General features: G+C 35.1%; 1 pseudogene; it reads left to right on the top strand.

The window, feature by feature from the left end:
* The window catches only part of LOC113177699 (organic anion transporter 7-like), a 37,265-nt pseudogene extending 15,210 nt beyond the window's left edge, over nt 1-22,055 (top strand).
* The last annotated feature ends 3,121 nt before the right edge of the window (nt 22,056-25,176 follow it).

Genomic DNA, 25,176 nt, shown 5'->3' with positions numbered 1-25,176 from the left:
CAAGTACTTTTAGTTCACATTTCTTATTGTCATATAATGCTCTACAATGGAGATCCATAACAGTGTTCCTGAGCTGCTTTTTGGTAATGGACAACCGGATTATCACCGAATGCTTGCTGTCCCCAAACTAAGGAAATGGTCAATTTTTATGTGTTTTTCCTTTGAGAAAGTACATGTTGTATTTTTACATATCTGTTTTGTTGCCCAAGGCCAAAAAATCCAAACTCAGCAGATAGAGACTCTTACCCCAACCCATCAGCAACTTTGATGTACCACTTCACAGATGTTCCTATTATATCATGTTAACCATAACCTAGGCAGTTCTAGAATCCCAACGGCTGATTTTAACACTTTATACATGATGTTGACTTTCCACTATGCTAGTGTATGGTACAGTGCAAGAGATCTTTATGTTTATTAATATTTCTAACACTGTAACACATCTTATATAGCTTGAATTGGTGCCAAACTACTGGTAAAAATTGAAGAAGAAGTTTTGTTCATACAATATCTATTTACAAAGAAGGAGAGTTGATTTGAGCATATCAGCTGTTAGTTCTTTATAGATATTTCATAGGTGTGAAGTGTTTTCTTTGTGCGAATTTTTGCCACAGTTGTTATTGTTCCCGCAATCTCATCTTTCCCTTTTCCATAGGTTTGGGAGGAGGTTACTTCTCCAGTTGGCTGTCACTGACACCTGTGCTGGCTTTGCTCCCACTTTCCTGGTTTAGTGCTCACTACGTCTCCCGGCTGGCATGTCCACCATGGCCATCCTGACAAATGCTATTCTTCTCAGTAAGTCAGCACTGACTCTCGGACATTTATTGAGCTTTGACTTTGACCTTGATATTCTACCTTTGCTTGAATAATTATTCAGTGATGTTTTCTCTCAGTTGCAGAATGGACTAGTCCCAAATATCAAACTATGGGAACAACAATGACAGTCTGTGCTGCTACTTTTGGAAACATCATGTTGGGAAGCCTGGCTTTTGCTATTCTCATACTCTCCAGCTGGTCATGTCTATATCTATGTTCTTCATATTTATTTCCTCAAGGTATGAGCTCCTTTTGCTCTTTCTCTTACTGGATTGTGGGATGGGAATGTACATGGTGTCAGGACATAAAAATTTATTTTGTCTTGATTCTACACCTGAGGATATGCTCTCAGAACAGGTATCCATGTGTGATTTGAGAAGCAGGGTAAATAGGACTGTCAGATGAAATTGAGAACACTGAATAATATTTCTTTTTTTAGCAGCTAGGAGAGTTAATTGGAGAAACATATGCTTAGAAGGTGCAGCGTGGACAGAACAAAAGCTTCAGCCCTGGTATCTGAGGGAGTCTTGGCTAATATGCCTTTCTAAGTTGTTTGTCTATGTGTAATTTGAACAGCAGGGAAAGTAGAACTGTCAGGTGAAATTTAGGAAATTGAATAATCTTTCAATTTACAATAACTAATAAATATTTTTGGAAAATTATATCCCAAGTATTGCAAGAGATATATGAAAATTACTCACTGTTTATGTGAATTTCTCTTTAACTGTTATATACTGTATTTACTAATTAGGTAAAATATAAAATATCCCATTATATTAATATCACAGATATACAACAATAATTTTTAAAAATTTTTTATTTGTTTTAATTAGTTATACATGAGAGTAAAATGCATTTATGCACTTTTGGTATATTATACATAGATAGGTTATAATTTATCATTTTTCTGATTGTACATATGTATAATCACATTGGTCATGCAGTCATATATATATGTAAGTTAATAATGTATATTTTATTCTAGTATTCTTCCTATCTCTGTATCCCTTCCCCTTCCTTCACTCCCCTCTACCAAATTTAAGGTAACTTTATTTTTCTCTAGGGTCTCCTACCTTATTGTTAGTTAGCATCTGCATATCAGAGAAAACATTTGGCCTTTGGTTTTTGAAGATTGGCTTATTTTGCTTAGCATGATATTCTCCAATTCTATCTGTTTACCAGAAAATGCCATAATTTATTATTTATTATGCTGGGTAATATTCCACTGAATATATTTATACCACATTTTCAGGCTGGGGATATAGCTCAGTTGGAAGAGTGTTTGCCCTACATACATAATGCCCTGTGTTCAACCCCTAGCACCACAATATATGTGTGTGTGTGTGTGTGTGTGTGTGTGTGTGTGAGAGAGAGAGAGAGAGAGAGAGAGAGAGAGAGAGAGAGAGAGAGAGAGACATTTTCTAATGAAGGACACCAGGATTGGTTTCATAGTTTAGCTATTGTGAACTGAGCTTCTATAAACATTGATGTGGCTGTATCACTGTAGTATGCTGATTTTAGGTCCTTCAATATAGACCTAGGTGTAGGATAGCTGAGTCAAATGGGGGTTCCATTTCAAGTTTTCTGAGGAATATAAATACTGCTTTCCTTAGTGGTTGTACTAATTTTCAGTCCCACCAGCAGTGTATGAGTATACTTTCCCTCCACATCCTCACCAACATATTATTGTATTCTTGATGATTGCCATTCTGACTGGAGTAGTTTTGGTTTGCATTCCTTTAATTGCTAGAGATGTTGAACATTTTTTCATATATTTGTTGATTGATTGTATTTTTTTAGTTTTATTGATTTTATTTTTTAAAATACACAATAGCAGAATGCATTACAATTCTTATTACACATAGAGTACAATTTTTAATGTCTTTGTATATAGAGTATGTTCACATCAATTTATGTCTCTATACATGTACTTTGTTTTTTTGCATTACAATTCTTATTACACATGTATACCACAATTTTTGATATCTCTGTTTATATATAAAGTATGTTGACATCCAATTCGAGTTTTTTTAATTGATTTTATTTTTTTAAATACATGACAGCTGAATGTATTACAATTCTTATTACACATATACAGCACAATTCTTCATCTTTGTATAAAGTATGTTTGCACCAATTCATGTCTTTATACATGTACTTGTTTTTTGCAATTCAATTCTTATTACACATATATACACAATTACACAACTATATTACAAAATTTTTCATGTCTCTGTTTGTATATAAAGTAGGTTGACACCCAATTCATGTCTTCATACATGTACTTTGGATAATGATGTTCATCACATTTCACCATCCTTGCTAATCCCCTGCCTCCTCCCTTTCCCTTCCTTCCCTCGTCCCTATCTAGAATTTATCTATTCATCCCATGTTCTCCCTCCCTACCCCATTATGAGTCAGTCTCTTTATATCAGAGAAAACATTTGGCATTTTTTTTTGGGATTGGGTAACTTCACTTAGCATTATCCTCTCCAACACCATCCATTTACCTGCAAATGCCATGATTTTATTCTCTTTTATTGCCGAGTAAAAATCCATTGTGAACATATGCCACATTTTTTTAATCCATTCATCCACTGAAGGGCATCTAGGTTGGCTCCACAGTTTAGCTATTGTGAATTGTGCTGCTATAAACATTGATGTGGCAATGTCCCTATAGTATTCTGTTTTTAAGTCCTTTGGGTATAGTCCGAGGAGAGGGGTAGCGGGGTCAAATGATGGTTCCATTCCCAGATTTCCAAGGAATCTCCATACTGCTTTCCATAATGGCTGCACCAATTTGCAGTTTCACCAGCAGTGTATGAGTGTACCTTTATTCCCACATCCTCACCAACACTCATTGTTGTTTATCTTCATAATAGCTGCCATTCTGACTGGAGTGAGACGATATTTTAGAGTAGTTTTGATTTGCATTTTTCTGATTGCTAGAGATGATGAGCATTTTTTCATATGTTTGTTGATTGATTTTATATCCATTCTGAGAAGTGTCTGTCCAGGTCTTTGGCCCATTTGTTGATTGGGTTATTTGTTTTTTTTTTATTTTTGGTGCTTAGCTTCTTGAGTTCTTTATATACCCTAGAGATTAGTCCTCTTTCTGATGTGTGAGAGGTAACGATTTGCTCCCAGGATGTAGGTTCTCTGTTCACCTCACAGATTATTTCTTTTGCTGAGAAGAAACATTGTAGTTTGATTCCATCCCATTTATTGATTCTTGGTTTTATTTCTTGCACCAAAGGAGCCTTTTTAAGGAAGTTGGGGCCTAATCCCACATGATGAAGATTATGGCCTACTTTTTCTTCTATTGGATGCAGAGTATCTTGTTTAATTCCTAGGTCCTTGATCCATTTTGAGTTAAGTTTTGTGCATGGTGAGAGATAGGGGTTTAATTTCATTTTGTTGCATATGGATCTTCAGTTTTCCCAGCACCATTTGATGAAGAGGCTATCTTTTTTCCAATGCATGTTTTTGGTACCTTTGTCTAATATAAGATAATTGTAATTTTGTGGGTTAGTCTCTGTGTCCTCTATTCTGTAACATTGGTCTACCAGTCTGTTTTGGTGCCAATACCATGCTGTTATTGTTACTATTGCTCTATAGTATAGTTTAAGGTCTGATATAGTGATGCCACCTGTTTCACTCTTCCTGCTAAGGATTGCTTTAGTTCTTCTGGGTCTCGTAATTTTCCAGATGAATTTTATGATTACTTTTTTTATTTCTATGAGGAATGTCATTGGGATTTTGATCAGAATTGCATTAAATCTGTATAGTTCTTTTGGTAGTATGTTCATTTTGATATTATTAATTCTGCCTATCCAAGAGCAAGGTAGATCTTTCCATCTTCTAAGGTCTTCTTTGATTTCTTTTTTTAGGATTCTGTATTTTTCATTGTATAGATCTTTCACCTGTTTCTTTAAGTTGATTACCAAGAATCTTATTTTTTTTGTGGTTATTGTGAATATGGTCATTTTTCTAATTTCCTTCTCAGAGGCTTTGTCACTGATATACAGAAATGCCTTTGATTTTTGGGTGTTAATTTTATATCCTGCTACTTTGCTGAATAATTATTCTAGAAGTTTTCTGGTGGAGTTTTTTTGGGTATTCTAGGTATAAAATCATAGATTAATTGTTTTTCTTATTCTTTGAAGTGTCTGTTCAGTTCCTTACCCCATTTATTGATTGGGTTTTTTGTTTTTTGTTTTGCTTTGTTTTGCTAAGTTTTTTGGGTTCTTTATATATTCTGGAAATTAGTGATCTATCTGATGTGTGTATAGTAAAAATTTTCTCCCACTCTGTGGTAGCTCTTTTATTGCTGAGAAGAAGCTTTTTTGTTTGAATCCATCCTATTTATTGATTCTTAACTTCTTATGCTTTAGGGACCTTGTTAAGGAAGTCAGATCCTAGGCCCATCACGGTAAAATTTGGGCCTACTTTTTCTTCTAGTAGGCACACGATCTTTGTTATTGTGTCTAAATCTTTGATCAACTTTGAGTTAAGTTTTGTGCAAGGTGACAGATAGGGGTTTAATTTAATTGTGTTACATGTATTTTCCCCAGCACCATTTTCTCCAATGAATGTTTTTGGAATCTTTGTCAAATATGAGATAATTGTATTTGTATGGGCTCAGTGTCTTCTATTCTGTACCACTGGTCTATGTGTCTGTTTTGGTGCCAATACCATGTCTTTTTATTACTATAGCTCTGTAGTATAGTTTAAGGTTCTGGAACTAATAAATGAATTCAGAAAAGTAGCAGGATATAAAAATCAACACCCATCAATGAAATGTATTTCTGTACATCAGTGATGAAACCTCTGAAAAACAAACCTGAAAAAATACCCCATTCACAGTGTCCTCAAAACAAAACAAAACAACAACAACAATAACAAACTTGGTAAACAATCTAACAAAGGAGGTGAAAGAGGTTTAGACTGAAAACTATAGAATACCAAGGAAAGAAATTGAAGAAGACCTTAGAAGATGGAAAGATCTACCATGCTCCAGGATAGACAGAATAAATATTGTCAAAATATTAATTTTGAGTCTTGTTTATATTTACACACATTAGCAAATGAAGAAGGCCATACTACCAAAAGTGTTACACAGATTTAATGCAATTCCTATTAAAATCCTAATTACATTCTTCATAGAAGTAGAAAAAGCAATCATGAAATTCATTTGAAAAAAAAAGAGACCCAGAATAGCCAAAACAAATAATTTTTAAGGCATAGGATATAGTTTTTAAAAAGTCATATAGTATTTGGATTCAAATCAACTATGTTCATTCTAGTTATATTTACTAAAACAAAACCCCTGAAAATAAGATATCAATAAATCCTTACTTGAATATTCTGGGTCTTTCAGTTTGCCCTTGATGTAAGCCTTACATGGTAATGTGTAGAAAGAATTCCTGCAATGAGTTGACCAAAGCACAGACTTGTTGTTGGCAGAACAGGATAAAACATTTCCATTGGAAAAGGCACATGTCACTCAGAAATAAATGAACAAATAAAATCCAATGGTACAGTGTCAGATCACTGTTCTCTGTTTCCACAAGCCTGGAAGTTAGACACATAAATGCACACAGTTGACACTACCTCTTCTTCAAACTCCAGTGGAGGGCTCTTTTGGTCCATGGGAAGCGTGTTTGTATTCTTAATAGATGCCATTTTGACTGAAATGTGATAAAAATCTTAGAGTAGTTTTGATTTACATTTCTTGAATTACTAGAGATGTTAAACATTTTTTTCATATATTTGTTGATTGATGTATGACATCTTCTGAGAAGTATCTGTTTAGTTCCTTGGCCCATTTATTAATTGGGTTATTTTTTTTTTTTGGTGTTAAGATTTTTGAGTTTTTTTATTTCTTTTTAATTGATTTTATTTTTTAAATACATGATGGTGGAATGCATTACAATTCTTATTACCCGTATAAAGCACAATTTTTCATATCTCTGTATATAAAGTATGTTCACACCAATTCATGTCTTCATACATGTACTTTGAATAATGATGTTTATCACATTCCACCATCATTACTAATCCCCTCCTACCCATCTGCCCTATCTAGAGTTCCTTTATTCTTCCCATGTTCCCCCTCCCTTCCCCACTATGAGTCAGATTCCTTATATCAGAGAAAACATTCGGCATTTGTTTTTTAGGGATTGACTAAGTTGGAGTGGTGTTCTCCAAGTTCCCTCTTGTAACTTGAGTCTTGTTTATATTTACACATGTTAGCACATGAAGAGTTCAGTTTGGGATATCATTTACTGTGTTCACAAGGAAAAGTTTCTTCCATTATCCCTACTAATGGAAGAACTCATTATCCCCAGAAATTTGAAACCAGAAGTAAATTATTAAATTTATTTCTCTAAAATTATATGTATTCTGTTCAAATAAGCAATGGCATAAAAATAAAATTGTTTCAATATTTCAAAAAAAAATGAATACAAACAAAAATATGTGTGGGCTAGGATGTGGGAGAAAAAGGTACACTCATACATTGCTGGTGGGATTGCAAATTGGTGCAGCCAATATGGAAAACAGTATGGAGATTCCATGGAAAACTTGGAATGGAACCACCATTTGACCCAGCTATCTCACTCCTCAGTTTATACCCAAAGGACTTAAAAACAGCATACTACAGGGACACAGCCACAACAATGTTTATAGCAGCACAGTTCACAATAGCTAAACTGTGGGACCAACCTAGATGCCCTTTAGGAGATGAATGGGTAAAGAAATGTGGTATATATACACAATGGGATATATTACTCAGCAATAACAGAGAATAAAATCATGGCATTTGTAGGTAAATGGATGGTGTTGGAGAAGATAATGCTAAATGAAGTTAGCCACTCCCAAAAAACCAAATGCTGAAGGTTTTCTCTACAGGCTGATTCATATTGGGGATGAGGGGAGCATGGGAGGATTAGACAAACTCTAGATAGAGCAAAGGGGAGGGGAGGGGGCTTAAGGATAGGAAAGATGGTGGAATGAGATGGACATCATTACCCTAAGTACATGTATGAAGACAAATGGTGTGACTCTACTTTGTGTACAACCAGAGATATGAAAACTTGTGCTATATATGTGTAATATGAATTGAAATGCATTCTTCTGTCATACATAACAAATTAGAAAAAAAATATTAATAATAATAAAAAAGAAAAAAAATTCCTGCAAAAATATTTTCCTTTGGAGATTGGTGACTCAGAGGATCTAGAGAAAAAGTAATGGAGATCCAACATGGCAGCGGGCGCGGAGAGATCAAGTCTCTGACCTCTTCAGCTGTGCGGGCATAGGGAGTCTTAAACAGTCTAAATTCTGTTTGCTCAGGATCACTAGGCAATGCTGAGCTGACGTGGATCTGGGGCGAACAGTCTGGGCCTCTCAGAAAACACACTGAGCCTGGATTGGCTGAATTCAAGCTCCCGTTCGCCTGCTTCCTACAGACAAACAGCTGTGACTCAGCACTAATCCATCCGGCTGAAACAACTGGTCAACCCTTCTGATCCTATGGAGGTAAATGCCAACCGAGCCTTCATAGGTAGTGGCCACAGGTTTGAAACGGGGCTTGGGAGAGACAGTAAGGACCCACCCGTTGCATTGGTCACCCAGCAAAGGGAAACGGACTGTCGCCATTTGCAAGAGGTACCACCATGGCAGAGAACTGACGTCACCAGACTGCAGCGGAGGAGATAACTTCATTGAAACCTGCGGTTACAGGTGTGTAATTCCCTAGCCTTCCCTCTCCACACATCGGGGAAACCTTAAGGGCCCCTCCCAGCTCTCCCATAAGGGCCCCTCCCAGCTCTCCCTTGAGCGCGATAGCCAGACCAAGGGAATCAGAAGTGGCGCGGGACCCGCGGCGCAGAACTCCCGGCTACCGCTCCCACCAGTGCTGACAACTGAGGTCTCTTGCACCAGCTACCAGGGGCATGGCTACCGGAGGGCAAGTAAAATTCGTTGAGGATTCTCAGCCCCAAGCTCTACAAACTTAGGGTCTGAGGGAATGGCATACAGGGAGAGTGTGCCCAGTCGTTCATGAAAACAGGGCTCCCAGGAGCAGCAGACGTGGCGTGTAGCCAGTATTGTGGTGAGTGCCACCGGTGAGAGGGGCCTGGCTAGAGGAAAAGTGGGGAAGTGACTAGACACAAGAGGAGGCCCTAGGCACTCAGGATTGGAGACTCGCCCAGTCTGGGAGGAGGAACTGCTGCACAGTGATTGGTTTCCGCATATTGACAGGAGAAGCTTGGCCTAGTGGGCATAGCTCCACCTACTGAAAGAGAAGTTAATCAAACTCTAAGACTGCATTTATTAGTTTTTTTTTTCTTTTTTTTTGATGTGGGTTTTTTTTTTCATTTTCATTTTTCTTTCTTGTTGTTTTTTAATTTTTTAAAAATTTTTAAAATTTTTTTCTTCTAATTTTAATTTTTTAATTTTTATTATTTTTTAAAATTTTTTTCTTTTTTATTTCCTATTTTTTTCTTCTTTTGTCTTTTCATTTCTTTTCAATTTTCTTATTCCCCCTTCCATGAATTCTACCTGCTTACTCTCATTCTCTTTAGTGACTTCTTCCCTTCCCTTCTAATACCTTTCCTCCCAAGCATCAAATAAATTTATAGGAGTAGGATTCATCCCTGGGATGCAAGGATGGTTCAATATACGGAAATCAATAAATGTTCTTCACCACATCAATAGACTTAAAGATATGAACCATATGATCATCTCGATAGACGCAGAGAAAGCATTCGACAATGTACAGCATCCCTTTATGTTCAAAACATTAGAAAAACTAGGGATAACAGGAACTTACCTTGACATTGTAAAAGCTATCTATGCTAAGCCTCAGGCTAGCATCATTCTGAATGGACAAAAGTTAAAGGCATTCCCTCTAAAATCTGGAACAAGACAGGGATGCCCTCTATCACCACTTCTATTCAATATAGTTCTCGAAACACTGGCCAGAGCAATTAGACAGATGAAAGAAATTAAAGGCATAAAAATAGGAAAAGAAGAACTTAAATTATCACTATTTGCAGGTGACATGATTCTATACCTAGAAGACCCAAAAGGGTCTACAAAGAAACTACTAGAACCAATAAATGAATTCAGCAAAGTGGCAGGATATAAAATCAACATGCATAAATCAAAGGTATTTCTGTATATCAGCGACAAAACTTCTGAAACGGAAATGAGGAAAAAGACTCCATTCACAATATCCTAAAAAAAATAAAGTACTTGGGAATCAACCTAACAAAAGAGGTGAAAGACTTATACAATGAAAACTACAGAACCCTAAAGAGAGAAGTAGAAGAAGATCTTAGAAGGTGTAAAAATATACCCTATTCATGGATAGGCAGAACTAACCTTATCAAAATTGCAATATTACCAAAAGTTCTCTATATGTTTAATGCAATGCCAATCAAAATCCCAACGGCATTTCTTGTAGAAATAGACAAAGCAATCATGAAATTCATATGGAAAAATAAAAGACCCAGAATAGCAAAAGCAATTCTAAGCAGGAAGTGTGAATCAGGCGGTATAGCGATACCAGATTTCAAACTATATTACAGAGCAATAGTGAGAAAAACAGCATGGTACTGATACCAAAACAGCTGGGTGGACCAATGGTATAGAATAGAGGACACAGAAACCAATCCACAAAATTACAACTATCTTATATTTGATAAAGGGGCTAAAAGCATGCAATGGAGGAAGGATAGCATCTTCAACAAATGGTGTTGGGAAAACTGGAAATCCATATGCAACAAAATGAAACTGAATCCATTTCTCTCGCCATGCAAAAAAGTTAACTCAAAATGGATCAAGGAGCTTGATGTCAAATCAGAGACCCTGTGTCTGATAGAAGAAAAAGTTGGCTATGATCTACGTATTGTGGGTTCGGGCTCCAAATTTCTCAATAGGACAACCATAGCACAAGAGTTAATAACTAGAATCAACAAATGGGACTTACTCAAACTAAAAAGTTTTTTCTCAGCAAGAGGAAACAATAAGAGAGGTAAATAGGCAGCCTACACCCTGGGAACAAATCTTTACTCCTCACACTTCAGATAGAGCCCTTATATCCAGAGTATACAAAGAACTCAAAAAATTAAACAATACGAAAACAAACAACCCAATCAACAAATTGGCCAAGGACCTGAACAGACACTTCTCAGAGGAGGACATACAATCAATCAACAAGTACATGAAAAAATTCTCACCATCTCTAGCAGTCAGAGAGATGCAAATCAAAACCACCCTAAGATACCATCTCACTCCAGTAAGATTGGCAGCCACTATGAAGTCAAACAACAACAAGTGCTGGCGAGGATGTGGAGAAAAGGGTGCACTTGTACATTGCTGGTGGGACTGCAAATTGGTGTGGCCAATTTGGAAAGCAGTATGGAGATTTCTTGGAAAGCTGGGAATGGAACCACCATTTGACCCAGCTATTGCCCTTCTCGGACTATTCCCTGAAGACCTTAAAAGAGCATACTACAGGGATACTGCCACATCGATGTTCATAGCAGCACAATTCACAATAGCTAGACTGTGGAACCAACTCAGATGCCCTTCAATTGATGAATGGATAAAAAAAATGTGGCATCTATACACAATGGAGTACTATGCAGCAATAAAAAATGACAAAATCATAGAATTTGCAGGGAAATGGATGGCACTAGAGCAGATTATGCTTAGTGAAGCTAGCCAATCCCTAAAAAACAAATACCAAATGTCTTCTTTGATATAATGAGAGCAACTATGAACAGAGCAGGGAGGAAGAGCAGGAAGAAAAGTTTAACATTAAACAGAGACATGAGATGGGAGGGAAAGGGAGAGAAAAGGGAAATTGCATGGAAATGGAGGGAGACCCTCATTGCTATACAAAATTACATATAAGAGGTTGTGAGAGGAATGGGAAAATAAACAAGGAGAGAAATGAATTACAGTAGATGGGGTAGAGAGAGAAGATGTAAGGGAAGGGGAGGGCGGATAGTAGGGGATAGGAAAGGTAGCAGAATACAACAGTTACTAATAGGGCATTATGTAAAATTGTGGATGTGTAACTGACGTGATTCTGCAATCTGCGTTTGGGGTAAAAATTGGGAGTTGATAACCCACTTCAATCTAATGTATGAAATATGATATGTCAAGAGCTTTGTAATGTTGTGAACAACCAATTTAAAAAAAAAATAAAAAGTAACCAGGAACAGAATATACAATAGTGGGAGCACAAATATGGGAATTTGAATGGAAGAAGTTTTTGAGATGCAGGCCAGTAATGTGGAGAAACTCTTTGGGAAACAATAACAGAAAAATTTCCTTGGAAATGAGTTGGAAATGAGTTGGACATTCAGATATAGGATGTATTCAGAATCCCAAATAGACAGGATTAACAGAGAATCTCTTCACAACATATTATAATTAAAAGACCTAAAATATAAAGCAAGAATGGAATTTTAAAATCCTCAAGAGAAAAACACCATGTCACTTTCAATTTCTTAGCACAAAAGCTAATATCCTGGACGGCTTGGAACAATGTTAAATAAAATAACTGTTAACCAAGATTGTTATATCTCAAGAAAAGCTACCATTCAGAATTTTTTAAAAAACAATTCAAGATAAGCGGAGCATAACATAACTACCAAGAGAAAACTACAAAAATACTTAAATACTGAACATAGAAGAAATCAGAAACAATATTCAGAACTCAAAAATGGACAAATCTCACTTAATAAACAGCTAAGAAAATGAAAAATAAGACCAAATTAAACATTAGAAAAAAGAGAAGTTAATAAACATCTCTCTAAAATAACATTGAATGTAAGTAATCTCAACTCTCTAAGTAATAAAAGACATAGATTGGAAGAATGAATTACAAGACAAGAACCATTTATATATTGTTTGCAAGAGACTCATCTTACAGAAAAAACAGCAACATTCTTAAGGAGAAAGGATAAAAAATTATATTCCATTCATATTGAGCCCCCAAACAATTAAGAGTAGCAATGCTCATATCCAACAAATTAGACTTTAAGCAAAAATTATTAGATGCAAAAGAAGGCCTCTTCATACAGGTAAATTTAACAATCCAACAATAATATATTAAATATTAAATATTTGTGCTCCAGATTCCAGTGTACCTGAATATATAAAACAGGCACTAGTAGTCTAGAAGAATCAGATAGACTCCAATAAAAAATACTGTGTGGTTTTAAAACACCTCTCTCTCTCCAGTAGATAGGTGACCTGGACATCAACTCAGCAAAGCTTCTTTAAATCTAAAAAATATTATAAGTCAAATGACCCTAACAGACATCAGTAGAATATGTCATCCATTGGTGTCTTCTCTCTTTCTTTTGGCCAAATTAATATTCTCCCCAAATACTCTATGCACACTCTTTGAAATGGTCCATATTTTAGACCACAAAGCATCTCTTACAAAATACAAAAAAATACAATCCCTTCATCTTAGTAGATCATAATGGAAAAAAATTAGAAATTAATACCAAGAAAAACTACAGAAACAAGTAGATATTGAATATTACACTGCCAAATGATAAATGGGTCAAAGGAGAAATTCAGGGGAAAATGTAAATGATTCCTAGAATCAAATAAGAATAGATATACAAAATATCAGTTCATCTGGGACACTATGAAGGCAGTTCCAGGGGTAAAGTTTATTGTATGTTCTACAATAGAAAATCTGAAAGATTCTAAACAATCCAATGATGCATCATAAGGCACTGGAAAAACAAGAACAAACAAATTCCAAAACCTATAGAGAAAGGAAATATTATCAGAGCCAATTCAATAAAAAATAAAAAGTATTGATGAAAAGAAACATTGATACTTAAAAAAATAAACAAAATGATAAACCCTTAGCCAAGCTAGCTAAAAGAAAGAGAGAAGACACTAAATTAATAAAATTAAAGGGAAAACAAAGATATTACCAAAAACATCACAGAAATCCAGTAGAGATCATTAGGTACAATTTTTAAAATTTATAGCCTAGGAAATTGAAATCTAGAAGAAATGAATACATTTCTATTCACATATGACCAGTCAAAGTTTAACTGAGAGGATACATAAAACCCAAACAGATCAATAACAGCTAAAGATATTGAGGTAATAGTAACAATCTTTCCAGCAAAGAAAAATTCAGAACCAGATGGGTTTTCAAATGAATTCTACTAAACCTTTAAAAGAAATAATGCAAGCTCCTCAAATTATTTCATCAAACAGAAAGGGGAGAAACACTACCATGTTTATTCTGTGAAGTATATATCACCATGATAAAAAAACCACAGAACTCATCAAGGAGTGAAAATTACAGGCCAATATCCCAGATAAACATAGAAGCAATAATACTCAAAATATATTAGCAAATTGAATTTAACAACATATTCAGAAGATTGTTCTCATGAACAAGTTGACTTCATTCCCAGAATGAAAAGATAGTTCACATATGCAAATCAATAAATGTAATCTACCACATAGAATTAAGTACAATCACCTCAATAGATGCAGAGAAAGCCTTGTATCTATTCAAAACATTGAAGAGATTATTGATAGAAGAAATTTATCTCAACACTACAAAGACTATATATGAAAAATCCAAAACCAAAGTCATACTCAATGGAGAAAAATAAAAATCATTTTCTCTAACATCAGGATCAAGGAAGGATGGCCCTCTTACAACTCCTATTTGCTATATCTTTTGAAACTCTATCCAGAGCAGTTAGGCAAAAGAAGGAAATAATAAGAATGCAAACAGGAAAGGAAGTAATCAAATTATCACTCTTTGCAGATGATATAATACTGTATTTGGAAGATTCAAAAACTTCAATTGAAAACTTCTAGAGCTAATAAAAAATTAAGCTAGATTGTAGAAAAATAAATCAACATTTTAAAAATCAACAACTTTCCTAAACACTAATAATAAATTTGTTAAAAAGAGATCAGGTAAACAACTCCATTTGATATGGGTTCAAAAACAAAGCAAAATGAAAAAAGAAACAAACAAGCAAACCAATACTTAGAATAGGCTGGGTGCAGTAGTGCATGTCTATATTCCCAGTGATTTGGGAGGCTGAAATAGGATGATCACAAGTTATAGGTCAGCCTGGGTAGCTTAGTGAGACCCTATCTCAAAAGAAAATAAAAAGTGATAGGAATAATGTTCAGTGGTATATCATGTCTTAGTAAAATCTCTATTATTCCCCCCACCAAAACAAACAACTAAACAAAAACAACAACAACAAAACCTAACATCTGAAGAATGAATGAAACTTGATCTCTTTTGTTCACCCTGCACAAAATTCAACTCAAAATGGATCAAAGACCCTAGAATTAGACCAAAAATTGTGCAGATGACAGATGAAAACATTCAGTCAACACTCCAAACTATTGATGTAGGCATAGACTTCCTTAATAAGACTCATGAAGCTCATGGAATGAAACCAAAAATCAATAAGTGGGATGGCATCAAATTAAAAAGTTTCTGAACAGCAATGAAACAATTGAACATGAAGATAGAGCCCACAGAATGGGAGAAAATCTTTGCCACATACTCTTTTAACAGGGAACTAATATCCAGAATATGTAAAATAACTTAGAACACACACACACACACACACACACACACACACACACACACACACAGCAGTGCCTAAATGGACAAGTGATATAAGCAAATATTTCTCAAGTTAAAAATACAATTGCCAACAAATATATTGTAAAATTTTCCATGTTTTTAGCCATCAGGGAATTGAACATCAAAAATACACAAGGGTTTCATCTTAGTCCAGTTAGAAAGGCAAACATCAAGAATGAAAATAACAATAAGTGGTGGCAAGGGTTTCTGGGAAGAGTACATTTATACATTGTTGGTGGGACTGCAAATTAGTATAGTTATGGAAATTAGCACAACTATGGAAATTAGCTTGGAGATTTCTCAAACACTAGGAATGGAACCACCATATGACCCAGCTATTGCAACTCCTTGGTATTTATTCAAAATTATTAAAATCAGCATTTTACATGACACATACATACCAGTATTCATTGCCATGCAATTCACACTTGCCAAGTTATGAAATAAGTCTAGTATCCATCAACAGATGAATGTATAAAGAAAATGTGGTTTATATACACAATGAAGCTTTACTCATTAATAGAGAATAAAATTATATTACCACAGTCTGGCTGGGCCAAATAACTGGGAGGTGACAAGCAACTTGAAGGTTGAAGTGGGAACTGCTTTATTGTAGGGAAAACTCAGCGGGAACTGAGTGGGAACTCAAGGTAGCGGGCACCCAAGGTAGCAGGAGCTGCCTTATTGCAAAACAGCAGAGGTATATATACCTAACTGATTACACACAGCTTGACTCAATTAGCATCATCTAGATACAGCAGTCAACCAATAAGGAATCCCCACCAACTTAATGGCTCGGTGGTGTTGCCTCACAAACCACTCCTCCTGGCAAACTGCCAGGCGCCATCTTGACTTGATTTGTGGTCCCCAACATTACATAATTTTTTTGGTAAAGGGATAAAACTTGGAAAAGTCATATTATGTTAAATAACAACATCAGAAAGTCAATGTCATGTTTTCTCTCATATGTGGAAGATAAAGAGAGAAAAAGGGCAAAATTCAGGGGAAATATAAAAATAGAAAGCAGACCAGTACAGTAAAGGAAAGGTACTTGTGGGAAGGAGGAAGGATGGTACTATGAAGTAAAATTGACAAAATTATACTTTTCTGTTTTATGCATGTATGAATATTTTTTGTTTATTCTCTTTAGTTATAAATTACAATAGAATGTATTTTGCCATGTCATACATACATGAAGTACAACTTCCCATTTTTAATTTTTTTAATATTTATTTTTTAGTTGTAGTTAGACACAATACCTTTATTTATTTTTATGTGGTGCTGAGGATCGAATCCAGGGCCTTGCAGTGCTAGGTGCACACTCTACCACTAAGCCATAACCCCAGCCCCTAACTTCCCATTTTTGTGCTTGTACATGAAGTGGAGTTACACTGGTAGTGTATTCATATATGAACATAGGGTAATTATGTCTGATTCATTCTACTGTATTTCCCATACCAACCTCCCTACATTCACTCCATTCTTCTCTAATACAGTGAACCTTCACTCCTTCTTCCCCACCATTTATTGTGAGTCAGAATACACATATCAGAGAGAACATTTGGCCTTTGGTTTTTTTTTGGGGGGGGATTGGCTTATTTCACTTAGTATGATATTCCTCAGTTCCATACACTTACCAGCAAATGCCATAATTTCATTCTTCTTTATGGAAGAGTAATATTTCATTATGTATATGTACCATATTTTCTTTATCCATCCATCTATTGAAGGTTACCTAGATTAGTTCCATAGCTTAGCTATTGTGAATTAAGGTGCTATGAAGACTGGTGTGGCCATATCACTATAGTATACTGGTTTTAAGTCCATTGGGTATATGCCAGGGAGTGGGATAACTGATTCAATGGTGATTCCATTCCAAGTTTTCTGAGGAATCTCCATACTGATTTTATTTGGTTTCACCAATTTGCAGTCCCACCACCAATATATGAGTGTACTTTTTCTCCCACATCCTCGCCAATGTTTATTGTTACTTGAATTCTTCATAAGTGCCATTCTTACTTGTGTGAGATAAAAATCTTAGAGTAATTTTGATTTGCATTTTTCTAACTGCTAGTGATGTTGAACATTTTTTCGTATATTTGTTGACCATTTATATTTTTTCTTCTGTGAAGTGTTTGTTCAGTTCCTTAGTCCATTTATACACTGGATTATTTGTTTTCTTGGTGTTAAGTTTTTTGAGTTCTTTATATATCCTGGAGATAAATTCTCCTCTCTGAGGGGCAGATGACAAAGATTTTATCCCATTTTGTAGGCTCTTTCTTCATGTTCTTATTGTTCTCTTTGCTGTGAAGCAGTATTTAGTTTGATATGATCCCATTTACTGATTCTTGATTTTGCTTCTTGTGCTTTAGGAGTCTTGCTGAGGAATTCAGTTCCTAAGCCAACATGATTAATATTTGGGCCACAGTTAATCAGAAGGGACAAAGAAGGACATTTCATAGTGCTTAAAAGAATTATACAGGGGCTGGGGTTGTGGCTCAGCGGTAGAGTGCTCACTTAGCACGAGTAAGGCCCTGAGTTCGATCTTCAGCACCACATAAAAATAAATAAATAAAATGAAAGTATTGTGTCCAACACAACTAAAAAATAAATATTTATAAAAAAAGAATTATACATAACCAATGTATATACATAACTATTGGTCTATCAGTGTGTTTTGGTGCCAATACTATGCTGTTTTTGTTACTATTGCTTTGTAGTATAGTTTAAAGTCTGGTATAGTGATGCTACCTGCTTCGTGCTTCCTGATAAGAATTGCTTTAGCTATTCTGGGTCTCTTATTTTTCCAGATAAATTTTATAATTGCTTTTTTCTATTTCTATGAGGAATGTCATTGGGATTTTGATTGGAATTACATTAAATCTGTATAGTGCTTTTGGTAGTATGGTCATTTTGATAATATTAATTCTGCATATCCAAGAGCAAGGTAGATCTTTCCATCTTCTAAGGTCTTTTTTGACTTATTTATTTAGGGTTCTGTAATTTTCATTATATATATCTTTCACCTCTTTAATTAAGTTGATTCCCAAGTATTTTACTTTATTTTTTTTCTTTTGAGGCTATTGTAATTTGGGTAGTTTTTCGTGTTTCCCTTTATGAGAATTGTCACTGATATACAGAAATGACTTTGATCTATGGGTGTTGATTTTATATCCTGCTACTCTGCTGAATTCAATTACTAGTTCTAGAGGTTTTCTCATGGAACTTTTACTGTGTTCTAGGTATAGAATCATATCATCAGCAAATAGTGCCAAGTTGAGTTCTTCTTTTCCTATGTGAATTACTTTAATTTCTTTCATCTGTCTAATTAATCTGGGCAGTGTTTTAAGAACTATGTTAAATACAACTGGTGAAAGAGGGAATCCCTCTGTTGTTCCAGTTTTTAGAGGGAATGTCTTCAATTTTTCTCCATTTAGAGTGATATTGGCCTGGGGTTTAGCATAGATAGCCTTTATAATGTGGAGATATTTTCCTGTTATCCCTAGTTTTTCTAGTATTTTGAACATGAAGTGGTGCTATATTTTGTTAAATGCTTTTTCTGTATCTATTGAGATGATCATGTGATTCTTATCTTTAAGTCTACTGATGTGATGAATTATTTATTGATTTATGTTGAACCAACCTTGCATCCCTTGGATGAACCCCACTTGATCATGGTATATGATCTTTTTGATATGTTTTTTTTATATTTTATTTGCCAGAATTTTATTGAGAATTTTGCTTCTATATTAATTAGAGATATTGGTCTGAAGTTTTTTTTTCTTTGATGTGTCTTTTCCTGGTTTTGGAATCAGGGTGATATTGGCCTCATTAAATAAGTTTGGAAGTGCTGCCTCTTTTTCTATTTCCTAAAAATATTGAAGTGTGTTGGTATTAGTACTTCCTTAAAGGTCTTGTAGAACTCGACTGTGCATCCATCCAATCCTGGGCTTTTCTTGGTTGGAAGACTTTTGATGGCTTCTGCTATTTTGTTGCTTGAAATTGATCTGTTTAAATTGTGTATATCATCCTGATTCAATTTGGGTAAATTATATGACTGTAGAAATTTGTCAATGTCTTCAATATTTTCTATTTTATTGGAGTACAGGTTTTCAAAATAATTTCTAATTATATTCTGTATTTCTGTAGAGTCTGTTGTGATGTTTTCTTTTTCATCATGTATGTGTGATTTGAATTTTCTCTCTCCTTCTCTTCATCAGCCTGGCTGATGGTATGTCAATTTTATTTATTTTTTCAAAGAACCAACTTTTTGTTCTGTCAATTTTTCCATTGTGTCTTTTGTTTCAATTTCATCTCTGATTTTAATTATTTCCTGTCTTCTGTTGATTTTGGTGTTGATTTTCTCTTCTTTTTCTAGGGCTTTGAGATGTCACATTGTAATTTATTTATTGACTTTTTCTTCTCTTAAGGAACAAACTCCATGCAATGAACTTTCCTCTTAGAACTGCTTTCATAGTGTCCCATAGCATAGCAACATCAAGATCCCTTTCCTTGGATCCTAGCTGTTCCATGTCTTACACCCATCTATAAACTTGTGCCCTTCACCTTTCTTTATCTGATGCTCACCCTCAGGAGCATTTTCTCATCTGACAATTGAATTTACCTAGTGTCTGGTAACTGTACAGGAGGCAACTGCCATGACCTGCATAGCTGTTAATTCAGAAACTGGTGAGGAGTGATGGGGGATATGTAAAACACAAACACACACAGAGAGGAAGCTGGGGCTGGGTGGTAATTCACCCTCTGAGGGAGGATGAATGACTCAGAGCTAGCTCAGCATAGTTACTATATAGGTTTTGACACCAAAAGCATTTTCTGTGAGAAGGTATCTTCAAAACAAGCATGCTGAAGGACGAAGCCCAGTTATAATTGTTTTTGCACTTATAATTCTCTACTTCTGGCATCTGGTGAACTCATGATCAAGATTGATAATACTGTGCCTTGCAGAGGACTTCCTTTAAGCAGGACATCACCATAGCAACTGGACAGTCTTAACCTGTGCTTTTGCACAGGAAGTTTCCTGCTACAAGGAAATCAGAGATCATAATTCAAACCACCTCTTCCAACAGGATTCTCAAACATTCATTCTCAAGAATAATACAACAGTTACTTCAATGAATATCCACTGGGGATTAATTGAAAATCTGAAATTATTACTCAATGAAGTAATACTAGTTTTAAAGTAATCATTAATCCTTCTCAGTGAGGAATTTTTGTGCAAACAGAAAATAAAGGATGACATATCCAAGGTCTTTTCACAGTGTATCCAAAAGAGATGTAAATTAAAAACTGATTATATTGTTATCCTTTACATTGATAACAGGATTTAACATTAACACACATTAATTCTTTGACCATTGGAGTAATAACAATCAAACAAGAATAAGCCAAGTAGAAAATGAGACATTACTGAAAATACCCAAGGTATTCTGTCAAAAATAATACTGCATTTGTGGTTAATAACAGAGATTATCCCCTACCCAAACAGCCTAAAGGATAATCGACAGTCATTCACAGTGTGTCTTCATTTAATTCATCAGTGTGGCCCATACAAGAGGAGTTGAAGAATTCTTAAGTACACAATAGATTCTCAGAAATAAGCCAAACATTAGTTTCATGGAGGCTAATGCTGTTGTTGCCATCTAATTTTAAAAATTTTCAAGGTCCCAAGTAATGCTTTATTCTACTATTTATGAAATGTGTTCTTGGCATTTTATTAACAATAAAAATGAGAAAAAAGAAGCTCATATTCATATGTTATGGGCAATAATATGCCCTTGAACTCCTCACCTGTTCTCATAATATAGCTCCAAACACTTGGGATGTGTGCACTTTGTTCAGAAAAATTACCTTCATTCTTTATAGCAATGACATAATATTCATCAGATTCATCAATTATGTTCATTTTGCTATCATTGTTTTGTTCTTGATGGAAAATGTATTCTCAAAATCAGAACTTTTCCCACAATACTAACATTTTCTTCTTGAACCTTCATGAGAATCATCTTTAACATTCATTTTTAGCAATAATATTTCCAAGGCAATTTAGGATTTAACAATCTGCATATCGAAACTCTTCCAGCCTGTACTCCTCACATAATTTAAGGAAGTGGCTCTGTTCAGTGGTGGTGCTTTGGGGAAATGATGGGATTATGAGAGCTCAGATATCTTCACTGGTTGTTTAATGGATTGCTTCAAAGTGTTGGAACATGTAGGCATCCCACATCCCATGTGGGCAGTGGGAATGAGTTTTTTCTCAGTGGAATGGGCTGGCTGAGCAATAAAAGCTAAGAGAAATAGAATGTTGAAAAAACCACAGAACACAGAAAGTAATTTCAAAATCAGGGGCAAGATGGGCAAGCTCATTGGACGGCTTGTACTTCCAGACAAATGGAGCCTGAACCTGCTTTATTTATATTGGGAAACATCATAGAGATTATATATAATATTCTTCTCCAAAAATGATTAAAAGTGGGCTGTTCAGTTCGTAACAGGTTATGCCTGTCTCCACAGCTACTACGAGGAAACTTCCTAGCAGAGTTGAGAGAACTGTTATGTGCATTGGGCAATCTATTGCCATGGGAAAACCATGGATAGTTCGCAATGCCAGGCCTAACTCTCCCTGACTTCATGCTGAGAAATGCCCATGTATTTCATGGATGTCTTCCCACATATTTCCCCTGTTTACTTTGCAAATGTAAATGATGAGTCATTATTTCAAGTTTCCAGATTCTTGTTTGGAGGGTGTGACAACCTATTATCACAATACAAAAGAGAATTAGTAGCAAACATATCATTCCAATAATATACCATGAAGAATATTTCAGCATGTTTCCAGGATTAAAGCCTTTCAATTCTTGAAGTATTTGATCCACTAGAGAGGTAAAATCCATAACATTGATTTTGCTTTTTTGAGTATACTGGATGTGGCAATAACTCCATAAGATCCAGGCTATTATTATAGCTATGCCAAATAACCATTAGGTGATTTTTAACCTTTTCCCAATCCCATTGGGAAGCAGTATATTTGGCTTCAGTGACACAGACATATTTATAGTCAGATGGCACTTAAGCCTTTCCTTAAACTTGAGAGTGGAAAGCTCATTATTAATGACAGTAGTTTTTAAGGCATTCAATTTAGTTTCAATCTTTTAATCAGTATTTATCTGATTATGGAAGGCTTTGGAATTATTTTGAGCCAAATTATTAAGAAAATTTGCATGTTGAATATTTTGAGATATAGCCAGTGAGGATGTAGCAGTAGAAGTGATGAATGAAATTAAAGCAGCCACTCTGAGAATTATGAGACCAAGAGCTCACTTGGGTTTTGTTAACTGAGAATGTATCTGTTTTAAAAGTTGAAAACCAGCATCAGCATACCATGGTTCTGAAATGTTGGCTGGCAGTAAGACAAAGGAGAGTTGGTGAAGAATTAGTGTTCCTTTTCTTCTGTTAAATCTAGTGTTGCAATGAGTTAGATTGCATTTTTTTTAGTTTTATTGATTTTATTTTTTAAGTACATGACAGTGGAATGCATTACAATTCTTATTACACATATAGAGCACATTTTTCATATCTTCATGTATAAAGTATGTTCATGCCAATTCATGCCTTTACACATGTACTTTGTTTTTTTTGTTTTGCATTACAAGTCTTCTAATACATATATACTACAATTTCTCATATCTCTGTTTGTATATAAAGTATATTGACACTCAATTCAAGTCTTTATACATGTACTTTGGATAATAATGTCCATCACATTCCAATGTCCTTGCTAATCCCCTGCCCACTTCCTTTACCTCATACTCCTCTTCCCTATCTAGAATTAGTGTTTTTGGTAGTATGTTCATTTTGATAATATTAATTCTGCCTATCCAGGAGCAAGGTAGATTTTTCCATCTTCTAAAGTCTTCTTTGATTTCTCTCTTCGGGGTTCGGTAGTTTTCATGGTGTTGAATTTTCAGCTCTTTTGTTAAGTTGATTCCCAAGTATCTTGGTTTTTTTTTGAGGTTATTATGAATGGGGTAGTTTTCCTCATTTCCTTCTCAGAGGCTTTGTTACTGATATACGGAAATGCCTTTGATTTATGGGTGTTGATTTTATATCCTGCTACTTTGCTGAATTTATTTACTAGTTCTAGAAGTTTTCTGGTGGAGTTTTTTGGGTCTTCTAGGTATAGAATCATATCATCAGCAAATAGTGCTAACTTAAGTTCTTGTTTTCCTATATATTTCCCTTTAATTTCTTTCATCTGTCTAATTGCTCTGGCCAGTGTTTCAAGAACTATGTTGAATAGAATTAGTGAAAGAGGGCATCCCTGTCTTTTTCCAGCTTTTAGAGGGAATGTCTTCAATTTTTCTCTGTTTGGGATGACTTGGCCTGAGGCTTAGCATAGATAGCCTTTATGATGTTTAGATATATTCCTGTTATCCCTAGTTTTTCTAGTGTTTTGAAAATGAAGCGGTGCTTCATTTTGTCAAATGCTTTTTCTGTGTCTATTGAGATGATCATATGATTCTTATCTTAAAGTCTATTGATGTGATGAATTACATTTATTCATTTCTGTATGTTGAACCAACCTTGCATCCCTTGGGTGAATCCCAATTGATCATGGTACATGATCTTTTTGAGATATATATATATATTTCCATTTTATTTATTTATTTTTTTGCATTAGAATTCTTAATACACCATTATACAATAATCTACCATATCTCTGATTATATATAAGATATGTTGACACCAAATTTACATCTTCATATATGTATTTTGTATAATGATGAGGATCTCCTTTCACCATCCATGCTATTCCCCTTCTCCCCCCTTTTCCCTCTCACCTCTATTTCCTATCTAGAGGCAATCTTTCTCCTTTGCTCTCCCTCCCAACCCCATTTTGAGTCACCCCCCTTATATCAGAGAAGACATGCAGCATTTGTTTTTTTGGAGTTGGCTAAATTCACTTAGCATAATCTTCTCTAATGCCATCCATTTCCCTGCAAATGTCATGATCTTATTCTTTTTTATTGCTGAGTAATATTCCATGGTGTATAAATACCACATTTTTTATCCATGCATCCACTGAAGGATATCTAGGTTGGCTCCATGGTTTAGCTATTGTGAATTGTGCTGTTATAAACATTGATGTGGCTGTGTCCCTGTAATATGCTGTTTTTATGTCCTTTGGGTATAGTCCATGAAGAGGAATAGCTGGGTCAAATGGTGGTTCCATTTCCAATTTTCTGAGGAATCTCCATACTGCTTTCTAAATTGGCTGCACCAACTTGCAATCCCACTAGCAGTATATGAGTGTACCTTTTTCACTGCATCCTTGCCAGCACTTGTTGTTGTTTGACTTCATAATGGCTGCCACTCTTACTGGAGTGAGATGGTATCTCAGAGTAGTTTTAATTTACATTTCTCTGATTTCTAGAGATGGTGAACATTTTTTCATATAATGTTGATTGATTGTATATCCTCTTCTGAGACGTGTCTGTTCAGGTCCTTCGTCCATTTATTGATTGGGTTATTTGTTTTTTTGGTGTTTAGCTTTTTGAATTTTTTGTATACCCTAGAGACTAGAGCTCTATTTGATTGTGTGAGGGGTAAAAATTTGTTTTCAGATGTAGGCTCCCTATTCACCTCACTTATTATTT

The sequence above is a fragment of the Urocitellus parryii genome, chromosome 4 (assembly GCF_045843805.1).
Source record: "Urocitellus parryii isolate mUroPar1 chromosome 4, mUroPar1.hap1, whole genome shotgun sequence".
In the NCBI taxonomy this organism is placed as follows: Eukaryota; Metazoa; Chordata; class Mammalia; order Rodentia; family Sciuridae; genus Urocitellus; species Urocitellus parryii.
The sequence above is the reverse complement of the archived record's forward strand: the minus strand, read 5'-3'. Positions and strand labels throughout refer to the sequence as shown.